Consider the following 3959-nt stretch of genomic DNA (forward strand, 5'->3'; position numbering starts at 1 on the left):
TTTTTTTTGGTTTTTGGTTTCGTTTGGCTACTGAGATGGTAACGTAATTCGCAGGATCTACGCCGTGTGATTTAGGTTATGGTATTCCCAATGTCCGTTTTCTAAGAGAATAAGTTGCATCTGTAACGTCATGTAGACTGAATATGCGTTGTCAGTTAGGTCAGTTAAAGTAATGCTTTGCCGTGAGCATTATTACGTATATATCATGTAGCATAGGCATGACCAAAAGAAATCACGATTTGAAGAGTCGACTTGAATTAACCTTTTTGGTACTTGCGTTCATTTCACATGATCGGGATTTTATCTAATAGATTGAATAGAGTAAATTAGGGAGCAATTACCAAGCACGCCCGTTGCGAATCGCGCTCCAGGCGCGGACTATATCCACGATCACCACCATCACAACGTATCGTGAGGATATTCGTGGTTTTACTCAGTTCCTCCAGGCAAGTGTGAGATAGTCTTATACCTAACATGAAGTCACACCTTGCGAACCCATGAAGTACGTTATTCATCAGTCCATCATTTGCTGAGCAACTGTCTGTTATTAAATTAACCGCAAAGAAATAGAATGAATAAGTTTTCTAAATACATAGTAAAATATTTGGATTATTCTTAGATGTATGGGATAAAAACATTATTACATTAATATTCATGAGCCTGTTGACACAGGGTTACACACTGTGCTTATGAACTGTTGACTCCAAATACATCTGCAGCTAGGATACTTCCAAATTTTTTTTTTTTTTGCTACAGTTTGCTTCTGATATGTATTTGAATCCTCAAATAAGAAGACAGTGTGTTTGAAATTAGGTGCAATAAATGCACAGTTTCTCTTAATCTCAATTTATTGAATTTCCAATTGATTTTGACAGCCGTTTCTCCATTTTGATCTACGAAGAACTCAAAATGGAGATAGTCTAGTAAAGTAAAGCAGAAACAACCATGTTGTATGCTTTCTTTGTCTTCATTGCTAATCCAGTATTCCATAGTTATGATTCAAGATAAGCTGACAGTGTGTAATTAAGGATGGTAGAATAGTTTGTTCAGGTATCATACCTGTATCTAAGAAATACAGTAATATTGGACGAGATGCAACCTTATATAATTGGGCTGTATGTATTGTTGTGTAGCAGTATCCCTTTTTTGCAGCATATCATGGATTTGATTAAATCGGAACCTAATTCAGACAGTGAGATGTGTCTTACATCTTCTGAGAGTGGAAGCCAGCTGATTCATGTGAAACAGGAGGAGGTGCCTCCATTTATGTCATTTGAAATTAAGACTGAACATGGGGTGAGTTCTATATCAACATGCTCATTTTTTTAATCCATCTCCGTAGTGTTGAAAGGTGCAAATAATCAGTTGTGGTGGTGTAGTTGAGGTCCAGTTCTGACATTTGCCTGGAAGGACACAGTTACAATATTCAGTGTCTCAGCTGAGATTCAAATGAAATACCTCCTGAATTCAAATGTAGAGTGTTACTGCTACTCCAATTCAATTCAATTTATTTCATATTCAAAAATAGATCCAGATACAGGCTGGGAAACAACCATTGGATATGGAATGAGTCACAGATCAAAAAACAAACATTCCATTTTTATCTGGATTTACCTAAATATAACATTCACAATATAAGAATTGGGTCATTCCATGCATGCTATATCAACACAGGTCACAACCCAGCACTCTCAGATTTGAATAATATTTTGTGAGATTCTGGTTCCAGCAGAGGTTAGCATTCCTGCCAAATTTCATTGCTTGTGGACACTAGAATTTTGAAAGCAGACATCTTTTCTCAAAAAAGAAAATGGAAGGGGGGGGGGATAATTCAGAGAAAATGTGGTATAATTGCTGCATCAGTTAAGAGATGGAGCCCATTATATGCTTATTTCACACCCAATTAAAATGTCCTTTTCCAGTGACCTATTACACTATTATATTCAGCACAGTTTTATTTTCGAGGGCTTCAAACTTGACTTTGGCCTAGTATTCCTAAAAATAAAGTTTTAATTGTTTCAAAGGTATATATTGTGGCATATTTTCTCAAGATAAGAACTGGGAAGCCAGCAGAGACAGCGGTTATTACGAGGGTCATACTGAAAGTCATGAGCAACAATTTTTTGTAAAGTAACATGCTTTATTATTGACAAACCAAATACACAACCTCAATCTACAGACCTTTCTTTATTTTTCCACATAATTGCCACTTCTTTGTACACATTTGTCCCAGTGTTCTGGGAGTTTGAAAATTCCCCTTCTGTAAAATTCCGTTCCAGCCATGCGAAGACACTGACACACTGCTTTCTGAATTGCCTCCCTTGTCTCAAAACGTTGCCCATGCAGCTGATCCTTCACAAATCCGAAAATATGGTAGTTGGAGGGTGCCAGATCAGGGCTATAGGAGGGGTGTGGAAGAACTTCCCACCCCATCTTTGCAATTGCTTCCAATGTGAGGCGAGCAGTGGTGGGGGCAAGCCTTGGCANTATTGACAAACCAAATACACAACCTCAATCTACAGACCTTTCTTTATTTTTCCACATAATTGCACCTTCTTTGTACACATTTGTCCCAGTGTTCTGGGAGTTTGAAAATTCCCCTTCTGTAAAATTCCGTTCCAGCCATGCGAAGACACTGACACACTGCTTTCTGAATTGCCTCCCTTGTCTCAAAACGTTGACCATGCAGCTGATCCTTCACAAATCCGAAAAGATGGTAGTCGGAGGGTGCCAGATCAGGGCTATAGGAGGGGTGTGGAAGAACTTCCCACCCCATCTTTGCAATTGCTTCCAATGTGAGGCGAGCAGTGTTGGGGGCAAGCCTTGGCATGCAGGATGATGAAGTTCAGTCCTGGACATTTATCGCATAATGCACGACGGAGCTTGTGCAGCATCTTGACATAAAGAGCAGCATTGATGGTTTGCCCAGTTTCCAGGAATTTGGCCAGAATATACTCCTCTGCATCCGAGAAGACTGTGCCCATGACCTTCGCAGCTGATGCCACTGTCTTTGTCTTCTTTTTTGAAGGAGACTGCAAATGGTACATTCCATACGCTGCTTTTTCGTTTCAAGCTTCAAATGGTGAAACCAGCTTTCATCACCTGTCACAATACAGAGCAAAAATCATTGCCTTCGTGTCGATATCTCTGCAGCAGTTCTGAGGTGATGGCTTTTCGCTGACCTTTGTGGTCTTTGGTCAATAACCGCGGGACCCAACGAGCACAAACTTTCCTATAGCCCAAGCTTTCAATTATCTCCTGTACTGCACTGTTCCCTATTCCAAGTTTTTGGGCTGTTGTGTCCACTGTCACACGCCTGTCAACTTGAATGATTTCATCCACCCTTTCCTTGTTGTGTTCAGTTGAGGCTATTCGAGGATGACCGCTCCGAGGCTCATCTTCGATGCTGATGTTCCCATCTTTAAAATGTTTCACCCATATTCGAACACTGCTCGCACCCACGCACACACTTCCATAAGCATGCTGAACTCTCTGGTGTATTTCTGCAGCAGGGATTTCCTCTTTCACAAGAAATTTGATGACAGCACGCTGGCGAAACGACACATCATTGTCTGCCATTTTGTTAGGAGTGATACTGGTCATGTGATGCAAGCTATTGACGTCACAAGACACTCAAGGTTAACACAACAGCTGGTTCCACCTACCACTGTACTCCCTTTCATCTGCTGTTCCCAGGTTGCGTGCAAAACAAAGTTGCTCATGACTTTTGGTATGACCTACGTATTATATATCCCTCCAGTGTGCACAGTAGTTGCTAAAAGTGGAATTTTAGTCTCTAGTTCTTTGCAAATTATTCAGTGTGGCTCTACTTTAGCTCAGTAGAAGGATTGTAAAGAGAAATTCCACATAAAAATTATTGTAATTAAGAGGTAATACAAATTGAAATGTTAAGAGGCAATATGGCGGATACTGAGAATTACGGTTTGTCAGCGGCTCCA

The 3959-nt window shown here is 40.2% G+C and overlaps 1 long non-coding RNA gene across 1 annotated transcript; it reads left to right on the plus strand.

The window, feature by feature from the left end:
- The first annotated feature begins 6 nt into the window (after positions 1-6).
- LOC117282914 lies at positions 7-1263 on the plus strand. The gene is made up of 2 exons (XR_004513839.1): positions 7-502; positions 1153-1263. It is a non-coding gene; the product is annotated as an uncharacterized LOC117282914 (long non-coding RNA).
- Positions 1264-3959: the final 2696 nt, after the last annotated feature.

Source organism: Cryptotermes secundus, unplaced genomic scaffold (assembly GCF_002891405.2).
Source record: "Cryptotermes secundus unplaced genomic scaffold, Csec_1.0 scaffold5539, whole genome shotgun sequence".
Lineage (NCBI taxonomy): Eukaryota > Metazoa > Arthropoda > Insecta > Blattodea > Kalotermitidae > Cryptotermes > Cryptotermes secundus.